Source organism: Bacillus rossius, chromosome 1 (genome assembly GCF_032445375.1).
Source record: "Bacillus rossius redtenbacheri isolate Brsri chromosome 1, Brsri_v3, whole genome shotgun sequence".
In the NCBI taxonomy this organism is placed as follows: Eukaryota; Metazoa; Arthropoda; class Insecta; order Phasmatodea; family Bacillidae; genus Bacillus; species Bacillus rossius.
In genome coordinates this window covers 129,313,447-129,340,284 of record NC_086330.1, presented here as the reverse complement: position 1 = coordinate 129,340,284, position 26,838 = coordinate 129,313,447, and the positions used below count along the sequence as shown (strand labels likewise).

Sequence of the window (26,838 nt, the reverse complement as noted above, 5' to 3'; positions counted from 1 at the left end):
TTTGATATTTGATAGTTAATTTCAGTAATTGTTTTGTTTAAAGCAGTATAGATTATAATTTTACAGGACATCATTTTTAAACAAAAGTTTCTAATATGGTATGAATTTCAACTTTGTTTACTAAATTTTGAACATTGTATTTGAATTTGTTGGGTAAGGTTAAATTCTATTGGATATTGCTAGTGTAATATTTTGAGAATAGTCTGGAAGGTACAGAAGGAAGAGCGGACAGGCGCGACACTCTGGCGCCAGAAAGTTATTTTTCACTTTGTAAATGCATGTTTGGGAGTTACGAGTCACGTTGTACGCACAGCTGTAGCGACCATCTGGAAGGGTCTCTGGAGGCTACCACTAGCCAGCCAATCAGGGCGAGCCCTGGCATGGAATGATGCGCCTATCCGAATTTCCTTATATGGTCAGGTTTTGGAATTCTGTTCTCTGATTGGTCAGTTGGCCCACGGGGTTGCCTCCCTTGTCTTCACCTTTACAAGGGAAGGTAATCTCGTTGACCAAGTCACTTGTTGCTCTATCGTCGCAGAAGCTGGTTGCGTCGTCGACAAGTCACGACACAATATGAGAAGTTACTAAGAGATAATTTAACGCCTAGGGGCTGGGGCCAGGCCGTATTTTTTAACTTAAATTCTTGATTTTTCGGACAAATGTATTAGAAATTTAGGCCCTAGGCGTCGGCATCGGCCCGACTTCGTGGGATTACGGTCCACGATCGACGGTACCTTGAGTTATGTAATTAATTAACCAAGGGACATTACTAAGTTTTTTTTCTTTGGCGAGTGACAAGACTCCTCGACCATCAACGGCAAGATGTATGGTGCTGTGGTATGTATTTGGACATCATAAAAAATTGGTATAAGACAGAAAACTGTGCAAGTAACGAATTTTTCTAACTAAATTCATTAGTTAAATTGTGTACAGAGGCCATGTAACAATGAGAAAAAAACATTTTTTTTTTTAAAAGAAATAAACAAAGATAATTTAATAAACTCTTTTATTTCCAAATAATGTAGAACCATCGTAATGAAAAATTCCTCAGGAACATTGTTTTGTTTTGTTACGTTTCTCTGTGTGCATAGCCGGGCAAAACATACAACGTAACAAGGTTTACCTCGCACCTACCAAGATGCGCTAGTGGCAAATAATGGCACAGACGCATTTGGTAAATACACATTTGGTAAATAATCAGGAATTACCCTCTTTTATCGCATAATCTTCGCACCCATATTTTAGGGCGTCAAAATTTGGATAAAAAAAAACCTCTAGCGTAAATGTCGCATGATGTTTTTGGTCCTGCTATTAGATGTCGAGCGCTTTGTGTAGGTATCTTTTCTGTATAAAACGATATATTTTAAAGTATAAATATAATATTTATTCAGAAATTACCGCGTACTTACTTAAATAACGGAAATACGAAGCTGTCTGATGTGTAAATGTTATTTTAAAGACTCTTTAAACGTTATAATCTTCATTGTTCGTCTGCGTTGCCACAGTGTATCACTTACAAAAATGTAGCCAGCGCTCGTTGCTATTATTACTGTTTGGTTGCTTCCCGTATAGAGCGCGCACACGTAGTCAAATATCGATATCTCGCCAATTGCAGGTATCTCTTCCGTATAAAATGATGTATTTGAAAGTACAAATATAATATTTATTCAGAAATTACCGCCTACTTATTTAAATAAAGGAAATACGAAGCTGTGTGATGTGTAAATTTTCTTTGAAAGACTTTTTAAACGTTATAATCTAACTAGCTGCCCGACCCTGCTTCGCACGGTTGTATTTATGGGGGGGAAATGAGACCAAATCTCCTATTTACAGTTATAATAAATGAAATAAAATGAAAATTAATTAATTTTGACAAAAACTTAATACAATGCTTTGTAATGTACCGAAGAAAAAACGAATAGCACCGATGGTTTCCCGACTCTCAAGCACGCAACGTTGTCATGGAAACGAAGTACCCACTGTTTCCCGGGCTTAAACACCAATCAACATTGATAATCGAACATTAATCGAAATAAAAACTACCCTATCTCTCAAGTTGGAAACAATTACACATAAATGCCAATTTTCATCGAAATCGGTTGACTTGGTAAAGAGTTCACTGGACCTTTTTAGAAATCAGATGTAGTTAGTAATTGTCTTCTTAATTTGAATAATTGGTGGTCTGTATTTAATGAGTGATGAGGACTACACTAACAATGAAATAGCCGTTGCCATAGAGACGAATGAAGCATCAACAAAGCAACAGCCGTTGCCATGGTGATTTCCTACCAAAAACTGGAAATAAAACGCTCGTTGCATACATTACTGTTTGGTTATGTTGCTTCCCGTATAGAGCGCGCACACGTAGTCGAATATCGATATCTCGTCGATTGCATGCAACGCGCGCTCTCTATGCGGAACAGAGTTAACTATATTTGATATCTCGCTCATTCGTGGTGTTTACTACGGTAGTTACACGTTCGTTCGGCTTGCATTTGGATCACAGATTTTGTTTTTCTATTTAAAGTTGAAGAAAGGTTTTTGTTGCATGACTTAATAAATTAAATTGTTTGGCCTGCTCTTTTATATTTCACTTTGTAAATAAACGTACTTTCCATGAATGGGTTTTGTTTTTATGAATACTTTAACAAAAAAAAATTATTTCCGCATAATCGTAGCACCCCTACTTTTCAAACTTGATTTTAGAATATGTGCAACGATTATGCGAGAAAACACGGTATGTTAACAGGTTAAAAAATCTTTTTAATAATACAAAAATAAAGTTCTTTTTTTAAATCTTATTAGAACTAAAATACATCATCTATATCAAACAATTTATTCTGTATCCCAGAAATGTTGTTAGCACCTACAGGGAATGTTATGCCTTAGCCATGATGATGACAACATTAAGAGTGAGAACGTCTACTCCTTCGCCATATGAAAATGTTTAATTTTGGGATTCCTACGTATGAATAAAAAAAAAATTATTTGTAAGCAATAGAAAACACTTTTAGTTATACCCTCGCTCAATGGTTGGCAACTTAAATATTGTAGGACTATGTACGTGCATCTGAATACCCACTGGAATGGCAAGGAAGAGAAGAGTTGACTAAGGTTGCCAACTGACACGTAACTATGAACATTGTGTACCTTCAGAATATTGCATAAAATTGTATTTTAACAAACTTCATGTATTGTATGGCAGTGATTGTAAACATAAACATGCATAAAGGAACCTTTTTATTGTAAGTGTTGGAATAATTTGGTTTTAAAACATTTTTTCCCCATTTATTGAATGTTAGAAAGCAAACATTATAAGCAGGAAATTACACTACAGTAGAATCCCGCCGATGCGACCTCCCTCTGATGCGTCCATTCCGTTTATACGACCGTTTTTTGAGGAACCGTGAAAAATTTGAGCAGAGAAAGTCGAAAATTTGAGTAAAATCGGCTGAAAAACAAGTCTGTTACACTTTGTTGGGCGCTATGTGTTCACGTTTATCTTGGCGAGCGCTGTACTGTAAGCAGGCAGGCATACAAAAGACGGCTAAAAATAGATACCACCCCTCTAGACTGTCCACGCTAGCCAATACCGGTAAACTGCGCGCATCACCTGATAGCATCTACGCGCGCGTCTATTGCCGTCCCGGTCCCGTGCCGACGTAAAAGAGAGCGAGCCCTGCAACAAGCGGAAGTGGTCAAGGTCGACATTTACCGTCACTCTCTTGCTAGCTAACGATGCTGCTGGTCGCCAGCCCCCCCCCCCCCCCCCCCAAATCCTTTTACACACACTCTCTTTCTTTCTCTCTTTCTCTCTCTCACACACACGCGCTTACCCTACTTCTCGCATTCCTGCACGTCAGCCGGACGGACCAGAGCGATACGCGCCGCCAGACCACCCGTTGTGTCACAGGACACAACCTTTCAAACACCACACTAATACAGCCCGCAAGAGACATAATAAACCTTTAATAAAAAGTTATAATTTCAACACTAAATTGTCTGTTTTTTCTATACAAAGATGGCGAAAATGGACACGCTGCACTGTGTTGAATTTTTTTTTTCTCGGCAACGGGAGCTCCAATATTGCTTTTTAGGGTATCGTTTTTTTCGGGAGACATCATGCTATTTAAATACTGTAATATGAATTTAAAAAGTTGTCTTTTTTACACCATAGACTATTTGAATTTGAAATCTATGCGAACAAAGGCGATTTTTTTTTTTTGGTTGGGAAAGGGGGGGGGATTGGCCCGAATTCTCTATTGCGACCCTTCCGTTTATAAGTCCGTTTTTCTGGGAACCGTGAGGGGTCGCATCAGCGGGATTCTACTGTATTTATGAACGTTATATGCAGGAAATAAATACATTGTCCTTATGGGGGAAATATTGGGACTTTAAAAATATGACATTATAAGCAGGAAAACATTATATGCAGGAACATTATAACAGGTTTCTACTGTATTTTGATTAAAATACCACACTCTTATGGAAAATATGGATTCTATCAGGGCTGTTTTGATTAGTGCTTCTGTTTTCCTGGAACCAATTAGGGCATTACTTCAAGGGACAGGTGCAGTTGCAAATTTCCTAAATAAAATGCATTACGCTCTGGAGGAAAATATTAATACAAAGTGTGAGCTGGAATGTTTCTGTATTATCTGCTGAGTTTCTTTATAACATGATATGATATGATATTAATGAATAAATGTAAATGTCACACAAATAATACCTTACACATGTTTTTCTGACAAAAAACTTTATGTAACTTTTATGAAAAGTCAGTACAGAAAATGAAATAAATTAATACCTTTTTTTATATAAAAACTCTTTCTTTAATAAGATAACTTACAGCAGTTGACATGTTCAGAGCATAATTAGTGAAATCAGTTTTCTCAAAGGAGGTTTCTACACACATGTACAATGCTTTGTTAACACATTATACACAACTGTATGAACATGGAAACGAAAGCTATTTATAAAAAAATAACATTTGATAAATGTGTAAAGCCTTAAGAAAACCGATTGCAAAAATTATGAGCTAACACATACACACAACTGTTTGGCAGTCATAAAAGACTATTCAGAAAATGTACAATGAGGCAGACACACTGCCATTTAAGCTATGTACAGCTCTTTCTACATACACAATTACTTTTTACAAATTCCTGTTTTCCACAAATCAAAAGAGAAAAGCTTGTTCAAGGACATGTTATGGAAATGCTTCGTGAAATGTTTCACAATTGCAGCTTCACAAACATTAATACACTTTTAATATCACATGTCATAAGAAAAATATCTAAGTGCCCTACCAGCATGGGAGAGAAGATGGTTCATTTAAAATGAAAAACAAATTCTTTCAGACAGCAGACAGTTTGATGAGCTCTGTATTCTTCACACTCTTTTATATTGGACAACTAAGTTAACAATCAATCTTGCAGCATTATTTTTCAGAATAAATTAAAGAGAAAAAAAAGATATATAATTATAAATTAATTTTCACTGCATGGAAAGCTATAACAGCATGCTCATTAATAATTTGTTACATGATTTGAGAATATTTCATGACAGTATCTTGTAACAGACCAAAGTAACTGCAAACAAAACAGTAACAACATAGCAATTTACAAAATATCTTTGGTTCTTTGATGATGAAACATAAATGAAAGTAATAAAAATAAAATAAGATCATTCAAACATCCAGACTTTAAAATAAAGAAATGAAAGAAGTTATTTTCCAAGCTCAACACTAACAACTACTCCCATGAACTGCTTTCACATTTGAACTTCCAACAGTCAACATTTTATAACACTGAAAAACCAAAAATTATATTATGAACTAGATCAAACCTACAGTCAGAAAATAAAATTGCACATTAATTATCTGCATCAAATAATAGGATAACTGTTTTAAATTATAATAGAATTTGCATGATCTTGCATTTAACAGTAATAGGATGTTGTATACTTAATAATATACATATCACATTTTGGCACTAAAAAATACATTTGACAGAATTATCCAACAAAGAACCTCGTGCATCTTGAGTGTTTGCATACAAAGTGTACAAAAGGAAAATTTACACGCTCAATGGGAAGTGTTAAAATATTTCACATTGAAAAATTTAAAGTTTAAATTATACACCATCAGAAAAATGTGAATTTACCCCATTCATTGCAGTAAGTTTAGTCCCAAAAAAGATTAATTGAGCAATTTCTATTCACATGATTTGATATGACAATGGTGATGATAATGGTGATAGCAGAGGTTCAAAGTTTTTCACATGTCCAGTATCACTAAGGTTCATTACACATACACTTGCTCATAAAGGAACTGATGAGTGCTGTAACAAAGAAAATATATCCCTCTCACTTTGAGGTCCAAGGTAATATTAAATTAATGACCAATTAAGCTTGAATTATTACAGCCATCTCTAAACAGTTAATTTAAAATGGTAATTAATATATCTTATTTGCATTTATTTCAGAATGTAAAAAATGATGGATTCAAAATGTGGAACAATAAAAGATTGTTGCTTAAAATTTCTTCAAAACCAATATACATTACTAACAATTATAATAATAAAACAATGATCATACAGAATTTATGAAAAATAGTGATCAAGAAAAAATACATTTAAATTAAAACAGAGGTGATTTTAACTAATTTTACAGACATTTTGGGCGTTAAATTTAACCTTGTCCTTGCCACACAAGTAATAACTTTAAGAACACTGGACAGATTCTTCTTAAAACTGAACACACATGAATTAACGTTCACTAAGCAGAATATACAAATATTACGTGCTTGAACATGACCAATAAACAAATCACTATTGTCTCCGCCTCGACTTCTTTGCTGCTGGGGAAACCTTCTCCTTCGTATTCTGAAAGCATTAGAAAAACTGTACAATAATTATACGCCTTTTTAAGTACAACTTTACAATCAAATTTTTAACAATTTGGACTTCTGAATGTGAAAATCAAATAAATAATTGCTCAATTCTACTGTTAGATTGCACATGTCAAACTACAGGTTTTCTGTACAAAACAATTTTTATATAAGGTAATAGAAGCTTCAAAAATATAAATTTGACTAGAATATTATATACATACACACACATTCTGTTATCTGGTGCCAATCGAGCGCTCGCATTCATATTTTTTTGAGTGGATTCCAGTTATTGACCTTGGCTGCCAAGTTGCATTACTGCACTTTCCACATTGTTGTGTTTGCTAAGAGTTTATTGCTATTGTCAGTTTTAATTTCAGTACATGTTTTTCCTTTTTCTAGCGGGTTACATTTTAAACATACACTTGCCATAATAATTTTCTTAAGACCAACTCAATTGTATAATTTTTCTATGGATAATGATCGATAATCTGGCATGTGGTCCGTACATGCCAGAATAAATACCTTACACTGTATTTTGCCACCACATAAAATAAAAACATACCTTTAAAAAATGAATTTGTTTTATTGAAAAGTTGCTATACTTCTAAATCTCTAAACAACATTACCATCCTCAAATTACTTTCTAATCTTCTCTCATCTTTTAGTGGTGACTTCATGCTAATGTATATTAGAGGTCTGCGAGTACTCGAAAATCGAGCTAGAGCCAATAGCCCAGGAATTTTAGGCTCAAAAAAACCCTAACCCAGAAAAAAATATTATAAAGCTGCAAATTTGGTCATTAGTACTATTCACCTTCCTGAACAACATACTGAATTTCCCCTATTCTCCCGTACCGGCGTCCATGTTTTTTCGGGCAAGAATGTCTTAAGTCGCAAAAATCGACTCACAGACGAAATTGACCCTTCAGAAATTAAACCCAAGAATAAATACTCTTCTATACATATTTTATTTCATCGTAAGATCATACTGAATAGCTGTAATTTTTCAATTAGTAAATGAAATACATTTTAAGCGTTGTTAAAGCGATTATCTTTCAAGAATTTCTTGAAAAATTAGCAAAGTTACAAATAAACTGACTCAGAGAGTATAAATTAAGCCAGATAGCTAAAAAGTGGTTTCTACAATCAATATTTGCTACAGTTTTCTTTTTCCAATGGTGTATTATTCATTTTCATGGGATGGTTTGTTTATGAGATACGGCCGTCTAAACAATAGCGCGCGTCGTGTAATCACGTGTTCTGGCGCGTGTCGCCACCAGCAGTTGTCTAGACGCATCGTATTTTAGTACTTGCATTTGTGTCTGTTGTCTCTGTCTACCATATCGATTACATACAGTCGACTGATCCGTGACTGGCTCCTCACATAAATGTTCATTCTTTGTCCAGACGTGTCAGAAGTGAAGTTGCGTATTTACTGGTGCTTTGGAATGAGTTATTTATTTGTTAATGTGAGTTTGTGGTTAGAAATGAAATAGGTATTAGTTGAAATGGCTACTCAATCTGAGTGTTTGATTTGTAAAAAAACACTGGAACCTGATCAAGAAGAAGTAACTACAGTAACAAGAGGATTGTTGGGACTTGTTAAAGCCAGTGAACAAAGGGCTGATGGAAACATCCTTTTCTTTCAGTCTCTCGTGGAGACCGGGTCATCACTAAAGTTGCACAAACAATGCAGGTAAGGTAATTTATTACATTTTTAAAACTAGCATTGGGTTTCACTTATATTACTATTTATTTTGTATTCAAATTACCATTACAGCACTCTTAATGGAATATATTATATAAATATTAAATGACTCTTTGTAATAAGTATTATTTTATTCTAAATGTAATAGATTTTATCTCACAAATGCATTTTAATGTGTAAGCTTCTAAAATTGTCGAAAATGCAAAACGAATTCAGCCTGTAAAATGTGTTTATCGAGAGTGGAGTGAAGATGAAAGGTGAAACAGATGTTTCCACATTTCTACTTCTTAAAAATGTATAAGTTTGTTTATTTGGTAATTTTCCCCCATAGAAGCATAGGAGTAAGTGAAAGTTTGAATTGGCTCACACTGAAAACTAATTTTGGTGACAAAGTTGAATGAGACTTAAAAAAAAACTGCATTTTCAACTTTTCTTAATTTTTTTCCCAGGAAAGACTATACAAGGCCCGGTACAATAAAGAAAGTTTTTAGTAGTGTAAATGAATCCGAATATCCCAATCTTGGTACAGAACGGCATCTTCGCTCATCTGGAGATGCCTTCAATATTAAACACGACTGCCTTTATTATGGAGAAGAAGCTTCTGTTCAGAAGGAAACCAAAAAGGAAGTTAAGTTCAGAAAAATTATATGTGAAGTTACTACATCGCCCTTTAAGGATAATGTTATTGTTGCTCGAGCACTCGAACGGGCGGATGAGTGGGGCGAGATTGTCCATGCTCGGGCTGCAAGTGTTGCTGATCTCGTTGCTGCTGAGGCTAAATACCACAAGCAATGTGACTGTTGTATTTGATGGCTACAATGTTCTGTCTACAAAATCACAAGAACATATTCGGCGTGCTTCTAAAAGGACATCTGCTGAATTTATGTTTGACATGAACACATCTGAGAGCACAACGCAAGCTGATTTCCTAAGTAACCATCACAACAAGGAACGAATGATCACCTTGTTGGCCCACCATTTCGAAACAGCAGGAATCAAAGTGTGCCATTCTGAGGGTGATGCTGATACTCTAATTGTGAAGAAAGCGCTTGAGCTGGCTTCATTGGGAAACAATGTCACAGTTATTGCATCTGACACAGACATTGTAGTCGTGCTGTTAGCCCGCGCCACTGATGACATGGACTTACGAGTCCTTAGTGCAGGTACGAATACAAAATGTGACAAATTGTATCATGTGAAGGAAATTCAAGAACATATCGGAAAAAGCAAAGATAATGTCCTCTTCTGTCATGCAGTTACTGGTAGTGACAAAACATCTGCTTTCTTTGGCAAAGTTAAAAAAAAGCATGGAAAATTCTCCAGAGACCTGACATGGTCTATGTTGCACAAGTGTTCAACAGTCCAGAGTCTACGAAAGAGAAGGTTTGTGCTGCTGGAGAGAAATTTGTCATAGCTCTGTACGGTGGGAAAAATGTCACCAGTTTAAATGAACTCAGAGTAATTCAGTGTACACGCTCCATCGCTAAGCAGTCTGTTACGGCAGCCTTTGAACTAGCGACATTGCCACCAACAAGTGCAGCATGTGCAGAACATAATATCAGGTAATTTTTTTCAACTATACACTGAGAATGTAACTGAATGTATATAATATTGAAACATTAAATAATAAAACTTGTGCTTTTGCCCTAGGTTCAGCAGTGGTATGATAACGTATCCCTTAATTAAGTCGACTGGGGGTGGAAACTGGCTGGAGGATACTTGGTTCCAATACTGGCTAGCCGGGCAACTGCACCTGATTCTTTGTTGTGCCTGATTTCCTGTGGCTGTAAGACAGACTGTGGCTACAGATGTGAATGCAGGCATGCTGGATTGGCCTGCTCGACGATGTGTGAATATTGTAGAGGAGGAAGCTGCATGAATATAGAAATTCAAGATTTTCATGGAAGTAACGATGAAGATGACCCAGAGGATGTTACTCTATAAGTAACTATATCTAATTCATAAACCAAATAAATTGCTTTACTTTTTTTTAGTTTATAATTCATAATGAAAGAGTTGTAGAAAAGATTGCAAACATTACTACTTTGCATATAATTAAGAGAGGGTTTTACTAACACAGAAAACCTTATTCCATTTTTAATAAAATAAATTTATGTTAGTAAACGCTGTGTTAAAAGTTATATTACCATAGGCCTAACGTAAGTTATTTATTTTGAAATTAATTTAAACAAAACTGAATAAGGAATCGAAATAGTGTTGTTTCAGTTTAGGTGTCGCATAACATAACAGTCAAAATCATTTATATAAATTATGTATACATGATTAACATACTTATAATATGCGTGTAACTGAATGTTACTAGAATATTATAACTAGCTTACACTTACATAGATTCTGTAGACTCGCAATTGCACTTGACGATGCACGCCAGTGTATGTGATTACACAACGCGCGCTATTGTTTAGACGGCCGTATCTCATAAACAAACCACCCCATGAAAATGAATAATACACCATTGGAAAAAGAAAACTGTAGCAAATATCGATTGTAGAAACCACTTTTTAGCTATCTGGCTTAATTTATACTCTCTGAGTCAGTTTATTTGTAACTTTGCTAATTTTTCAAGAAATTCTTGAAAGATAATCGCTTTAACAACGCTTAAAATGTATTTCGTTTACTAATTGAAAGTTTACAGCTATTTAGTATGATCTTACGATGAAATAAAATATATATAGAAGAGTATTTATTCTTGGGTTTAATTTCTGAAGGGTCAATTTCGCCTGCGAGTCGATTTTTGCGACTTAAGACATTCTTGCCCGAAAAAAAACATGGACGCCAGCACGGGAGAATAGGGGAAATTCAGTATGTTGTTCAGGAAGGTGAATAGTACTAATGACCAAATTTGCAGCTTTATAATATTTTTTCCCGGGTTAAACTCTAAAATTCCTGGGCTTCAAGTACTTACTTCAGGCTCCAGCTAGGCTCGAAAATTTCGAGCTTCAACAGCAGCAGGTTATTTGGCCGGAAAGCATTGTGACGGTTTTACTTTTTACGGTAAAAAATACAGTAAAACTCGCTTACGAGGTCCTGCATGGTAGGTTTTTCCGTATAAAGCGTTTAAATTGCCCGGGGTCTCCTCATTTATGCCATTAAATGTGTGATATTAAGTCCCGTTAATATTTTTTTCTGAAAGTTCCTGTCTCAAATAGTATTGGTGCACGTAAATATGAAAAAAAGACAAATGAACAACAACTTACGAAGAAATATGGATGATGTAGGTACCATAACTACAGTAAAAACCCAATAGTTATTTTAAGATAATTACCATAAAAAGAACTAAAGATTCTTTGTAGATACCATAATTACTACAAAAGCATGATAGCTACCACATTTACACTTTAGTTACCGTAACAACCGAGATGTATATTTACCGTGATGGTAATGTATTTATTTATGACATATTAAAATTAAAGAACATTATTGAAAAAAAAAAAGCTGTTAAATTTTGATATGTACGGTTGGCACATGTTGCTAAGAAATAATGTGATCTGAAAGAATGCAGTACTATGTACTATGAAAAGTGAAAATGGTACTCGTGGATTTTTAGGTTATGGCAGTCTCTTTCGTTTTTCAGTAATATCGGCCGAAAGCGTAACGGAAGTCTGCATAAATGCCGATTCAACTAAATATTGGCAAAATCGGCTTCTTCAGTACAGCTCTACATTTTATGACATGAGTAAACATATTTCAGACTTCAGGATATTGAAAAAGACTTTCCGATGTAGGTTTATTGTGCATATGTTTTTTATGCAAGTGTAAATTGAATTAAGTAAAATGCTTTTATTTTTATTAGTTTCAATTGATTAAACTTTAATGACCAGTTACAGATATTTATGACACTAATTTTGAGGTTAAGCAATTTTACTAAAGCATTTCAGCCATGCAGGTTGCCAGCAAGAGACGCTTCTCTTCTGCTGGAAACACCATTTCCAATCATAGTGCTAATTTAACTCCTGAACGTGCAGAACAAATTATTTTTCTGCATGATAGATTAAAGAACAGAATTTAATACTCTATAACAATCTCTCTCAGAATTATTGTGCTGAAAAGTGGAAATGTTGAAACAATGTGAATGTCCTTTTCAAACAACATGATTTTTGGTGCTAAGTTTGTTGAAGCTCAGTAAGGACTCCAGAAAAATTGACAAGGATGAAATTATTCCAAAGATATGTTACATTTACACATTTACACAAACATATACTTGTAAACTGTGGTTATGTTAGTTGGATGATATCAGATATTAATGAACCAATGGAAACAGGTAAGATTCAAAGGAAAAAATATTTTTTTTTTCTAACAGTGCAAAATATAAACACACTCTGTAAATAGTTACCCAAAATTAATAAGCCCACTTCATTTTAATACTTTATTCAAACATTATACTAAGTTTAAGTTTAGGCTCGCTCGAGCTCGGCTCGAAGTAAAATTCTTAGGCTCGCAGACCTCTAAATTGTATATAAATAAAAAAACTGTGTTCAGTTATTCTGTTTCATATCATATTTACAACAATAAAATCCAGATTGTGGCAAGAACTTTTCAATTGATCACTATTTGTGTCAAGAACAATTACAAGCTCTTAGAGTTTTGGAAATGATATTGTAGACATGGGCTTTCAACACAATACTAAGGACTTAATTTCTGTGCAGTGCTGACAAGACTAATGCTTTGTTTCATTTTTTTAGTGGCTGCCTAATGAGACAGGTGCAAGGTAGTGTACACCTGAAGTGAGATGTTACAACATTTGTAAGTGTTAAATATTTGAGGTAAGTTGTAATTATGAACAAAACATCCTAGTAGAATTGAATAAATTCTGTAAAAAAATTCTGTACATGTTTCCTGTTATTAATTATAAATACAGACCCACTTAAACAGTAAATAAAATTGACTGCCATAAACATTTATTTATTTAGTCTGAAAAATCTAATTTTGTTTTAATATATATAGACACCCACACCCACACACACAGAGAAAGAGAGAGAGAGAGAGAGAGAGATAACACATATATAAAACAAACTCAGCGCAGCACTGTGGCAACTAAATTTTTCATGCACTTTTGAAGATTTGTCTCAGCTGATGACGCGGTTCTACTATGTGAGCCAAAGACCAACGAAGATTTATGTGCACAACACAAGGATTTAGCTGAGGATGAGACTGGCGATGGTGACAGCGATGAAGGTGATTCCATTTCTTTGCCTACTTACTCCGAAGCACTTGACCACCTGCACAAGCTGAGGTTATTTATTTGTTCATGAAACACCAAATATTCCAGTTAGTGTGAGGAAGAGTTTATGGAAACGGACAATATTTTAATGCATCAGAATGAAAATATGTTGAAAGAAACTACTCTGATGCAGTATTTTTCAAAACAGTGAAGGTTAGTTTTTGTGTTTTGATAAATTTTTTTTATTGTGCTTATTAAAAAAATTAATTTATATAATTCAGTTTACTGATATAATTGTATAGTTTTTCCAGTGTGTCGACGATAATTGGCAAGTGTAATTTTGAGTTAAGCAGTATGTCATTTGAGTAAAATTTGTTTCTATGAAGCAAATGTATAGGGTGACCATAAAGTTTTTGCACAATTTCAAAAAATTATAACACAAAAAGCATTGCAGTTAGAGATGTGCTGTTTGCGGCAAAATAAAGACCAATATCTAAAATTTTATTTAAGGTGGAATCGGCATAAAGAACATTGTCTCTTCACAAAATGGCGTCACCACAAGAGAAAGTCAAGTGTGTCTTGTGGTTTCATGAGAGTCAGTCACCACGCAGTGTGCAGCGGAACTTCCGGACTGAATATGGACTACCATCACCTGATAGAAGAAGCATCATATCGTGGTACACAAAATTTAAGGAGACCGGCTCTGTGTTAGACCGTCTGCGAACAGGGCGGCCACCCGTCAGTGAAGCGCTTGTTGCAGCTGTGCCAGACACTTTCACTCGAAGCCCTAACACTTCTGCCTCTCGGGAACTAGGAATGCCCAGATCGACAATGCAAAAAATTTTGCACAAAAGACTGAAGATGTATGTGTATAAAGTGCAGATACTACAGGCTTTACACGGAGATGATAAACCATGTCGTGCAGTTTATGCAAGTGACATTTTGCAACGGGTCAATGAGGATAATGGGTACCTCGAACGTGTGTGTTTTTCCGACGAAGCTACCTTCCACGTGTGAGGTAAGGTCAACAGGCACAATGTTCACATATGGGGTTCGCAAAATCCCCATAGTGTCATAGAGCATGTGAGAGATTCCTCGAAAGTGAATGTTTAGTGCGGATTGTTGCACAACAAAATCATCGGTCCTTTCTTTTTTGCTGAGAAGACTAACATCTTTCACCTACCTAGATATGCTTGAACTTTCTGTGGTGCCTTAGCTCCAACACCTCCAACCGGTTTTTTTTTTCCAGCAAGATGGAGCACTCCCACATTGGGGGTTACTTGTCCGTGACTTCCTGAACGAGATATTCTCTGGCAGGTGGATGGGGCAGGAGGGTGTCATACCCTAGCCACCACGATTGCCCGATATCACCCCTTAGGGGTTATGTGAAGGACAAAGTGTATGCAACACCTATTCTGGATATGGATTCATTGAGACGAAGGATAACTGCTGCTATTGAAGGTGTCACACCGCAAATGTTGTCCAATGTATGGCGTGAAATTGAATATCGGTTGGAAATTTTATGGGCAAAACAAGGTGCCCATATCAAAGTTTATTGGTGCCTGAAAAAAAAAAACTTAAGATATTAGTCTTTCTTTTGCCGCAAACAGCACATCTCTAACTGCAATGCTTTTTGTGTTATGATTTATTGAAATCATACAAAGACTTTATGGCCACCCTTTCCCTTTTAAGAATTTTTCCCTGCTACGAATTTTTTAGCATCCAGTCCCTTGAAAAACGTCATAACAAGGTTTTACTGTATTTAACTTCCATAAACCATAAACACAACAATAATTTATGACTATTTATTTTTTTATTTTTGTTATCTATTGATGCGACAAGAGCATTTTATGCCGTGATTCAAGGTGAATAATGCTGCCAAACATAGTGCATACATAATTGGTAATTGTTAGTAACTGCTTCGAAAACTGTTAAGAGCAGATTATAAACGCACCTCTCAAAGCCATGCATGCTTGCGAACCGCGCTCACGTTGGTGCCGGCACAGCGTGACTGTTCAGTGACTCACGGGAGCGATAACTGGCTTGCATATTTTCAAGGCAGCTGTAGGCAGCAGTCGCAATGCAGAAGTATTTTTTTTCTGTCATCTTTAGACAGTGACGTCTAATAATACATGCAAACAAATGGTACCTGATATTCTTGTTCAACAGAAATTCATAACTTGGACATACAACTGAAGTGCAATTTCATACATTTAAATAACATACCCTTAAAGAAAAAATATTTTCCTACATCAAACACATTCGTACCAGTTCTGAACCTTCTTTCTTCTGTGGTCTCTTATTCACAGGTTCATTTCTCAGCCTTTTCCTCGAGCTATCTGCAACTGGCTTTCGCCCTCTGCTAGACTTTTTCCATGGTTCCAAATCTGTAAAAGAAATTTATCTCGTATTATTTCAGCTATGTTGTAACTAGATATCCATAACTACTTTTTTCCATTGAAATAAAATTTACAGAAACTAACATCAAACAAAATAGTTAAAGACACATGCACAGACATGTAAACCAACATAAAATTAAATATTTCATGCAAATCTACAAAAGTGACATAAGCATAGTTTGGAAAGTTTATACAACTGACTTTAAACTTTAGGTAGTTTATATGCAGAAATAATAAGCTCTCAAGACTTACAGTTTTCAATTTAACTGAAGAAAATTTTTACAACAGCATGTATAATAAATAACTAGGGACAAAATTATATGGTTGTATTTTTAGGCTAATTTAGTCCTTAAAACAGGAAATTTCTGTGTTAATATTTTTATTATTTTTTTAATTTTATTGATTCATAAATATAGCATATTATAAAACAAATATGACACATTATTTCAGCTATTATATATTGCACTTTTACAGTATAATAATTTTTAACAAGCATGTTTAACTACTCAGAACAAAAATAAATTTTCAAGAATTTGTGTGTTTAAAAAAATGTATCAAAGAGTTACTAATAACAGTATAAGATAAAAAAAAATACAATCTATTTATTACATACATTATGGTTGAAACTTACTGTTAAATAAATTACATTAATTTTATTTATTATATTTACAGATTAGGAGTCTGTGATTTAAGTTTTTTTGATTAATAGTGCTGATTAATTTTATAATTTTAGTTCCTTTTGGTGCTAAATAGTATATTAACTTGCATTTCAGTGTTATATGGTATATTGACACACTTTTCAGTTTTATTGCAATTCACCATATTATCTTATCCCTCGTAATAGCATTTAATAACTCAATCAAAATGTTACATGCAGAAGCTCCCCTGAATTACTTAGTTTTCAAAATCATATCAATTTATCTCCATACACCCAATATAAAAATAGTCCACACAAGAAACATAACATGTCACTGAGAGGAGAGAATTATGTAACAAACCTTCATCCCCATTGTCAGAGGATTCACCTTCGCTGTGATCTAGGTCCGGGCACAACATTTGAGGCTTGCTGTACATGGTGTGCTGCCTTGTGCTACGACGGACAAAGTGCACAGGTGCACTGGGCTTCTGTCGACACTTCTCGCTAGCCTGGTTGGCTAACTGGATGGCCTTCACCGCTGAAAAAAAAATTTATGCATAAAATGATAGCAAAAGAAAACTTAAAATTTACTTGATAGTATCACCCAAGTTTACAGGTAGCACAAAACAATTTTTACTCACAGCAAACAATAATTTTTGGACTAAAACTACACACACATATCAATGTGGATATGAATCCCACCAATTACATAAATTGACCAAAGTTTGATTTTGGTGTTTTTCTCACATTTCTAGGATGGAATATTGATTTTATTGTATTGGAGGTCCAGGTTGGCTGTAAATTAAGGGTTAGATGCTTTATTTACACAAACTAAAATATACCTTACTAATAAAACTTTACATCTGTAATGAAAAAAAAAAAAAGACATGAAATATTATAACATACATACTTGTTTGTTTCAGTTAAATATTCTGGCCACAGAATTGATGGAACAAGAATTACATTTTTAGCTAACATTCGTCTTGGGAGCCGGCTGATCCATCTTGGGATATCCAAAATCCCATGTAGGCTGATTAATTAACTGGTATGATTTTATCAATGTGGTCTAAGAAATAAGTACCAACCAAACATATATCAATGTAGAATAAATAAGTACCAACCACAATACACAAAAATCAGCATGAGGAAGAACTAGGTACCAACCACCGCTTTGGAACAAAAATCAATACAATGGAAAAATTGTTTCAGCATTTTATTTCCATTCATAATTTGACTTTAAAATAATTTTAAAAAATTACAGAACTGATGCCAAAAAAAATAGTAAAAAATTCAGCATTGTTTAAAGTCCCCAACATGGAACTGTTGCAAAGGGACTTCTCTCGTGTCGCTGACAGTGCCATCTTGGTATCAAGGCCTCTCACAGCGTGCTGCAGAATATGTGGAGGGCAGGGACGAAGAATGGCTTACAAAACAGGGGAACCAACATATTAAGTACCTATTCAGAATTTTAATACCGGCAAATGGAGCTTCGATTTTTAAGATAGATAAATTCATTGTTTTTATAACTGTTATGAATGTGTACAAGTGTAATTTTTACAATTAAGAATATAAAAATTATTTATAATTATACATACAAACAAATAATATGTCAGCACCACACAACACCATAACAACAAATATTGTAATACCCAACTAATCCACCATTCACATTAGACAAGGCCCATAAAATAAAATAAATTATTGTTCCCAACACATAAGACATGCACAAGAGCTGTAAAATATTATTTAATAATTTATTTTTTAATCCCCACCTTTCAGTTCAGCATTAGTAAACAAATGTGCCAATGTCATCAGAAGCTGGAGTTACACTTAAAACTAAAGAATTTTCATCTTTCCATGTCTCACTACAATAAGATTTAGGGCAGAACATTTTCAGGAACACACAGCCCCAGTCCCACTGGCAGTATGTCTTTGTCTCTCCCTCCTGCTGGCAAGCACTGCTTTACTCGTTCTTCCACCCCCATGTTCACTGCTTGAATGACTGGAGGAAGCATAGCCATTCCTTGGTTCCCTTGCACTGAAACCCGGTTGGCCTAGGCCTGCTGAGAGACAAGTTTACATTTTTCACTACCTTTCAAAAATCCATTTTACGTATTGAGCACCTTAAACTTATGCTGTAATAAGTTGTTATAAATTCAATGTTTATACATTGACGCGCGCCGTGCCGCGCACGTCTGTAATCTCGAAGCCGTCAGCCCCTCTCTTCCTAAACACGTGTGCGAGCCACCGCCGCCGGCCGCGACAGATGACACCGCCTGGCCACCGCCGCATCGCCGCTGCCAGGACAACCACGCCGCGTCCTTGGTTGCCATGCCAACCAGCTGGGCGCGCGCGCACACTCCTAACCGACCGACGCCCCTCGCCTACCCCTCTCTCGCCAGGCCAGCCGAGGGCGCGCGCAGCTTCCCCCTCCATACCCACCACCGCCTGCCCGGCCGCCTCCTCCCGCCTTCCCCTCTCCCGCCCATGCCAAGGTCCGTTCAAGTCACGTAGGCCGGCTGGAATTCCTCGAAGCGCCCGCGATTCCTGAAACCCCCAGCCCTTCTTACGTCACGCCCCGGCCCTCAGGAGGGGTATAAAAGTTCCCCAGGGGCACCACAGGCAGTTCGCCACGCTCAACGCGCTTTTAGTGCCGAGCCGAATCTGCTCACCGCGCCTTCAGTGCCGAGTCTAGTAGAGAGCTTCCGCGCCAGAGAGCTTCCGCGCCGACCGCGTCGGACCTCAGCGAGAGTCAGAGTTGCGCCGGAGTAAATGTTAGGACTAGCCTTCTCTACAGGCAGTAGGATTTCAGCCAGTATCTATTTCAATTAGCTTGTAGGGGGAGACTGCCGAACCTGTCTCACTTAAAAAAAATCCGAGTACGACCGAAATTGGTGGTTATCCTTTCGGGGAAAGGGATACCCGGGCACCTTCGTCGCCTGGTTGACACAGCCAGGAGTCGAATCAGGAGGGGTCAGCCTTCCCCTCGGCAGCCTCACCGCAGCCACCAGGGCCCTGTTGCATAAAATATACAAGTCTACAATTTACAAGTCAATCACTTGTAGCTTGTGAAAATTCCTATAATTCTGTTTCATAAAAGTACAAGTTACAAGCTACAAACTACAAGTGTTTTTAACAATTTACAAGTGTTTTCTACAAGTGAAAAATTTATAGCATTTCACAAGTAAATACTTGTAGCAAACCCCTAAGTTTCTACAAGCATTCTGAGTTTTGTAAATCTTACTTTGAGTTGAAAGAAGAGGTTAAAAACCTTTCTGCTGAATGTGAATCTCTTTTGAATTAGTAATTTAGTTAGTACAAACAATGGACATTGTTTTTACTGACTCAGATTAAGAAATAGAAGTTGAGGATAGAAGGCCAAGGATTTTCAAGGAGAGAATAAATATGAACTTTGTCACATACTATGAATACAATGAATGTTTTAGGATGAGTTCACAAAAATTAGAAGAACTTCTGCAAGAAATTGGTCATTTATTGCAGCATCCGACAAAAAGAAACATAGCATTAACTTTTTATACATTAATTAAACTAACCTGGCCCAGCTAACCTAAAAAGGCAAACCACAATTTACTAAAATATATTTCCACAATGTTTCAACAATTTATATACTGTAAAAACCTACTCAACCTAACTTAATTGGGGTAGGGAATGTGTTTAACAAAACTAACCTAACCTAAATGAGCATTGACCAACGTAATCTAAACTATCATAAATAAACTAATTTTTTTTAACTAATGTACCTCCCACATATAAAAAAATATATTTCATTTACAAATCTTCCATCTAAGTCTAACAGTTTCGTCATTCTGCATGAGTAACTTATATCCACAATTACCGTCCTATGTTGTGTGCGAGGTATGCTAGGTTTAAAAAAAGAGGTTGGTTAGGTTAGGTTTGCTTAAAAACGTCCTTTCCTGAGCATGTTTGATTAGATTATGTTTTGACAATTTTAAAGTGTTTAAATTTTGGTTAAATAGTTTGCAATACATTATGTTTTGCCATAGGTTATTTTGGGTTAGTTAAATCCAAAAGTAGTGATTCTCTACATTAACCAATACCTAATAGTATCAAAAACTTAGTTATACAATTAAATTTTTTATTATATAATGTTGTACTTTCTTTGTACTTTTGTTGTATTGCCTTTTTTCATTTTTTTAGAGATTTTTGTTATTGAAGTATGACAATCATCGTCACACTATTCATCTCCTTGAACAGTGGAACGTTTTTCCTCTGATACATTTGTGGATGCATTGCTCCATGTTTCAGGTACACCCGAACTTTTTATAGTTGGCGAGTCTTTCCCAATTATGTCAAGAACAATGTTGTCAATGTCATTGTACTTGGCATGTGTTCCACCTGCTGCCCCAGTTTGTTTCGCATTATCTACTTTGTTCTGGAAATAAAATATTTTAAACAAATTATAGTAATTTAAATCTCTTCAGTTTTCAGTTCAATATATAAATATGGCAAGAATTTACTATAACTCAACATAGTTGCTCGTCTCAAATTTGGCCAAAACGTGTCTCTCAAATATTTTACTGCTCCAATACTAACCGCAAAATCAAATATTTGCTTCCACGAATCACTTTTATCCTTTTTTGTCAAAGTATCACTAAACGGTCCGTACAAGGTATTCTTATTCTCTTTAATTTTTTGCAGTACTGCCGATTTAAAATCTTTTGCTACTCGTGCACTCTCCATTTTTCATGTAAACAACTTGTGAATAAAACAGGTGACTTGTGAAAATTTGATACAAGCTAACCAACTTCTACAAGTTACGAGACTTTTTTTATGAAACACATTTCCCAGAACTTGTGACTTGTGACTAGTAGCTTGTAAGTTTGTAACTTGTAATGTTTATGAAATAGGGCCCTGAGCTCCTGCAGCAGCCCTCAGCCATCAGCATCACCAGGGTAAGCTCCTACCAACGAATGCCATTCTCCAACAGAGGAGGGGTCGAGCACCGCACCCAACCGAGGGCGAACACCAGCGCTCTACCCCCCTCCTACCCTCGCTACATCCCCGTAGAGGGCGATTCCCGGATTCCGGCCCCCTGGGTCTACGAAAAGGCCCGAGATCGCTATGCAGCCGAGAGGAAGTGCAGTAGCACACCCCAGACTCCTCCGACAGTGTTCTTCCCAGCACTTTTTCGACCCCAACAGGCGCAGGAACCTAGGGGCCGACAGGACAGGCCGAACAACAATCAGGACCCGCGACAAGATACGGCCAGCCATTTTGAGGGCATCCCTCGGTGGGGGAAGGTACCCGAGCTATTCAGGCCGTTCCCACCCACCCCTCGCAGGGATTTCCGCTAAGATCAGCCAGGCCACCCTTCCCAGCCAACAGGCAGCAATATCCAGTTGTCCGTTATCGGCGCTCTCACCACATGGAGCGACCATGCCACAAGACGCGACAACATAACACCAGTCTTTAACAATGTATTCATACGTTTTAGACACACTATTTTTGGCGCAAGGGAAGCAGATTGCTGGTTTGGTTCCCCAGTTTGGCTGTATGGCTCCTGGCACAATTAAAATACACCAAGATAGCAGAAAACCGAGTTTCAGTGTAAGAAGAAATAGTAATTTTATTGAAATAATGTATTCGACTAACAGATTCAGAATCTGTATATGTATGTGTGTGTATGTATGTGTGTGTGTATACACACACAAATATATAACAGGGAAAATCAAGCATTATACAAACTATATCTACTATTTGCAGGAATGAACAGATTGTCATGTTAAACAGCTAAACATTTTTAGAGATAAATTCCGCATGTTAAGTGGAAGTGACTATAAAATGAAGTGAGGCATCAAAAACCAACAGTTAGCAAAAGGCTGCTACGAATTGTTTTGTGTCATTCGTGATCAGTCCTTCCATTTCCTGACCTGTAGACACCCTGCTCCATAGTCAGGGTGGCTATCAAAACCTCTACAAAAATTTCCATGACTTTTCCCTGACTTCTCCAGGTAAGCTACTGATTTTCCCTGACTATACAGAAAAGCAAAAAAATAACAAGGTTACAATCTCTACAAACTTTTTATGTGAATATGAACACTGCTTACCTACCAACAGCTTCATGTTGCACACTCATATCATGATATCTTATTATTTAAATAGCAAAGTCTTAAGCATTTAACACACAAAAAAATTTTCACTGATAACAATCCATTGTTCACTGTAAAATGCAGTTTTCAAAGTGTCACAAATCCACAAAATAAAATTTTTTTACTATAAATAACTTAAAATTTCTGAATTTTAAAAGTTTTGATTGCCACAGTAATATTAATCACTTCATTGTTTTAATTTCTTCATCAATCAGTTGCGACTGCCTGTGTGCATCTTCAATGATTTTGGACTTTTTCTCTTTCAGCTCTTTTATCATCATTTCAGATTTTCTTTTCCTAGCTGCTTCTTCTTTCTTTCCTGCTTCCTCCTCCTTTCTCAATGCAATTTCTTCTCTGAATCTTGAACATGCATTACGAACAGAGTGAATAAGTTTTTTGCTAATGTTAAGTTTTTCTATACCACCTGAACAAGTTACTGCATCATACACACACCTTCTGGCCACTAAACTTTCTTCTTTCATGTTTGGCAACAAACTCTCAGAGTTTACAGAGAATCCTCTTTCAAGGTTTGCATTGCCATGCAAGATGATCATTACATGTTTCATCACTTGTGCAACATTGTCAGTCTCGGTGCATTCTTTAAAAAGGTTTCTCCAGAAATGGTCAACAGGTAGAGATTTCCGTGAATATTTTTTTAAGCTATCCTGAACATTTGGCTGCGAGCATGTGCTCTTATACTCACGCAAAGCTTTGTCTGCCACAGATATGTCCACCCATTTATTGTCAGTCAGCACAGTAAGAAGTATGGCCAATCTCTTGCTTCCCAGCTCTACATTAGATGCAATGTTTGGGTCAAAACATGACACAGCTTTTGTAAGCTTGTATGCTAATGGCGAACGTTCTACAAGCTTAGTTACAAACTTGCATATGCACTGCCTACAACACTCACAATCTCAAAACATCGAGCTCTGAAGCAGTCTTCACTTTTTTTAGTTCATAGAGTATGCTAAATGGAAGAGACATAGATTTAGCAGTATGCAAATTTGCTACTTTACTCAAATCAATTTTATGCATGAAAGGAGAACTTTTCAGTATCTCACTCTTAACAATGTGTTCCATTTGTTCATGAATCATGGTAGATAAAGAAGAATGAAGAAATGGTACCAATGGCACATCAGCCTGAAATTCTGTCAGGAAGGGTTCTACATCAGATGCCAAAGATTTAAAAAATGTAAGTTTTACACGTAACAATGGATCTTTCGTTATATCTGCTACAATTCTGAAGCTATTGCAAAGTGGCAAAAGTTTCTTGTCTTTCTGCATCTCTTTCACAAACAGTATGATGTTGGGAAGGATTTCAAGAGCTCAATGTGCAACTGAACTATTTTCCACCCATCTGATAGCACAAAACTTTTTGGGAAATACTTCTGATGATGTGACTGAAGTATACAAAGCTCATCTGGCAGGCACGTCTTTGAAAAGATTATACAAAGCTCTAAGAAATTCTATTATTTTCCAGTCTGTACTACTATACCTGCCTTGAATGCACAGTTTACAGTATGCAAATCACAACTGCCTAGTTCTAATATTTCTGGGGCATGCTCTTCACAGCTAGATTTAATGTCATTTTTGAGTTCTCGCAAGAACAAAGTTGACATTGGGCCCGTCCATGGAAATCTGAACAATGTCATGGAGAGAAAGACTCTTGATACCACATTTGAAAGCATTTAGTAAGTGAAATGCAGTTGATTGGCCTAAGAAAACAGATGTGTAATACCTGGTCACAACACCATCACACACTAAATCCCAAAATCGTACAGTTATGTCCATCTGTTGCTTTTGCGAAACTTTGTTTAGAGATTCATCAAAACCTATTACGACTTTTTGTCCTTTCAGCATTTTACTAATTTCATCCCTGAAATATGGTGCTAGACCAAATGTGATATAATAACCTACCTTATCTCTCTGCAACTGAAGTTTCCTTGCCATGGTACTATCTGGAAATATTGTACGAAAAAGAAGTACATCACGCCCAGCTGCACGCAAAGATCTGTATGTCATCACACACTGAATACACCACAATATTTCATCTTCCGTGACTTCATCATTTAGCATAAATGGTTGAATTACACTGGATGACTTTACCACAGACTGGTTCAAACACTGAGGTCCAGATGGCTGCTCTTTCTTCACATATGTTTGTACATATGCTATTTCCCCACCAACTGAATGCTCCGAGACTGAAGATGTCGATGGAAGTATAGACACAGCTTTAGTTTCACAAAGTACAGACTTGAAAAAAGCATTAACCTTCACACAGTTTAAACTTTCAGCCAACTTCAAGTGTTTTTTCCTTCCATGTTACTTGTAACAGCATGGCGGCCCATGTTGCTTAAAGAAAAATTACACCAATTGCACCTTGCTAAATTAATGTCTTTTGGAACTCTAGCGATCCATTTTAAGGTAGGATCGGCTAACCAATCCGACCTAAATAAAGTTTTTTTCCTACCTGCCATTATTTTTTTTAGATCACTGGAGCCGCAGAAATGAAACACACAGGAAACGCCCACTATCAAGACATTTGTTATATTCTAGACAATTTTCTAAAACACAGGTTACGCTTTACCGTAATTTCTGATCACACAAATGACACAATTATCACTACACAGTACACAGCAGAAAAGTTTACGCCATGTTCGTCCTTTAGGCGGTGCCGTAGATGTAATAAAATTTAAGTCTATGAATTTCTCTTGAATGATACACTTGCATAAGCCGAGGAAATATTATTACCGCAACATATAATACTAAACAACGTAAAACAAACACAGCCCAAAGTGGCGCACGCATAGCAAGAACGGACAAAGACAAATAAGCAGTGAACCCAGTGTTGCCAGGTCTGCCCGCACGTTCATATCTCGCATTCTCATTATGTAACTACATTTGCCTCCAAAACGGCTTGAAACACTACAGTAGACTAACTAAAATTCATTAAAAAAAGTTATAGAATTTAACAAACAGCAGACAAGATAAACCACTGGCTGAGTGGCTTTTATCACAGTGGGAACTAAAACAACATAACACCACATCCACAAAGGAAACCACTGGTCTGGCAACACTGGCAGTGGATGCTTGTAAGTACACTAGGGTCTCGATAATTCGAGCTCCGATAATCCGAGTTCCCAATAATCCGAGTCAGTTTCGGGGGTTATGAGAAAGAAAAAAATATGAATTTTGCAAACACACATACACGTAGGGACGGCCAGGGCTACGTTGAGGAGGAAGGCCTGATGGGGTGAGTTGGGTAAGTGACTGTACATAGCAGGTAGCCGCCCACCCCTGCAGAAGTCGCAAGCATCTATTTTTAGAACATTGGGGGAAACCCCTTTTCTCCGTCGGCCTAGATCCTCCGCCCCCTCGTCACTTCCCCGCGTTCCCTCCAGAGGGCAATTTTTAGTTCCCATAAGTTCTTCGCCGTGAGCACATCTATGTAGTTACGTCCCAGTTCTATTACGAACCAGTATGAGTAAAAGAAAACACACTGAAATATCATTAAGTGATAAATTAGAAGCGCTGACGCGGGTTGATAAAGGTGAGCCGCTAAAAACAATTGTGCGTTATTTAGGAGTGAGTGCTGTTACTGTGGGTGACTGGAGGTGCAACAGACAGAAATTGGAGTTATGGCAAACTCAAAAAAATCTTTCTCAGGCTACAACATCCAGATCTCGTATGAAAAAAAGTGAGTACGAAAAAACAAGTGAAGCTTTGTTTTCATGGTTTTTAGCACAGCGGCAAAAAGGTGTCCCTCTTTCTGGGCCTATATTACAAGAAAAAGCGCAGTATTTTCGTAATAAATTACAAGAAGGTGAAAGCAATTTTAATGCCAGTAAAGGATGGCTGGATAAATGGAAAAAAAGATACGGTGTGCGGCA

At 36.6% G+C, this 26,838-nt stretch overlaps 1 protein-coding gene across 3 annotated transcripts in view; it reads right to left on the bottom strand.

Moving 5' to 3' along the window:
- Window positions 1-4,808: 4,808 nt before the first annotated feature.
- LOC134546139 (uncharacterized) overlaps window positions 4,809-26,838 on the bottom strand; it is a 146,866-nt gene continuing 124,836 nt past the window's right edge. For 2 of the 3 annotated variants that reach the window (XM_063388689.1, XM_063388691.1), the window contains 3 exons: window positions 17,179-17,355; window positions 16,050-16,168; window positions 4,809-6,884 (listed from right to left, as the gene is read on the bottom strand). The gene's annotated coding sequence lies outside the window, so the exon portion shown is untranslated. Of the gene's footprint in view, window positions 6,885-16,032; window positions 16,169-17,178; window positions 17,356-26,838 lie in introns of all 3 variants that reach the window. The other variant, XM_063388690.1, reaches the window with a different exon arrangement.